We start from the raw sequence: 1,110 nt of genomic DNA on the forward strand, positions 1-1,110 counted from the left end.
TACCTTCAGACGATTTCTTATTGGTTATTAACATCCTTATCTTTCAGATTGAAGAACTCCTTTTAGCATTTCTTGTAAGATAATTCTGGTGATAAAATTCCTCAGCTTTGTTTGTCTGGGAAAGTCTTTATTTCTAATCCATAAGTAACTGATTTAATAAACTGCTTTAAAGACAATATGCTCACAGTCTTTCCTTAACTGGAATTAAATAATTATGTGTAATTTTATAATCTTATTTATTTCTAGGAAAAACGTGTGGCATGAGACTCTGAGATGTGCATAATTTTCTGTATCTTTACATTTACACAATTATCTCTAACAGTTTTAATATCCCTTAGTAAATTGAAGTTCTATTTGGCAGATACTCCAGAATTAAAATTTCTGATTTAAAGAGTGTGACATATGCTAACTCCTATATTAGGTAGTCGTCAATACAGGCTTAACCTAAAACCTCTCTTAAATATTAAAAAGACAAATGATTTTAATTAATACATTATCTAATGTGTTTGTAGAAAACAAAATATCTCTCCCCAATTAAGTAAGTGTCTTTGATTTGAAATTCTAAATAAACTGTTAGGGTAGGAGGTTTAGTCATAACGTTTGCATAATTTCTGAAATCATACAGGGAAAGACAGACATATAGACATTTACACAAAAACTTGAAAAGTTCATTCCTTCAGAAATATATATATTATAGTACTCTTTAGTAGAGAAACTCAGAATTCTAACTTTGCCTTGTATTTAGTTTTCTTTCAACATAGTGAAAAGCTAGTATTTTTTCCTTTGACCAATGCAGAAATTGAGGCAAGGAATTAAAGCAAGTGAATAAGATCAAATATCAATGCAATATACATATTATGCATGTATTAATGAAGTCCTTTTTTAGCTTATATAAAAGGAATCTAATGTATGGATTAAAATCAGTAATATAATGAACCAGTCAATGTGTCATTGGAGCCAGGAAATTATGAGTGCTCTTGCTTTGAAACTGTATATGGCATACAGAACAAAGGGTGGGAAAGAAAACTTTCTAGTAAAAATATTTGTAATTGTAGATAAGCAAATTAAATGTCCCTATGATACCATTTTTAATCCTTAAACAATATCACC

The sequence above is a fragment of the Propithecus coquereli genome, unplaced genomic scaffold (assembly GCF_000956105.1).
Source record: "Propithecus coquereli isolate 6110/MARCELLA unplaced genomic scaffold, Pcoq_1.0 Scaffold219, whole genome shotgun sequence".
NCBI lineage: Eukaryota > Metazoa > Chordata > Mammalia > Primates > Indriidae > Propithecus > Propithecus coquereli.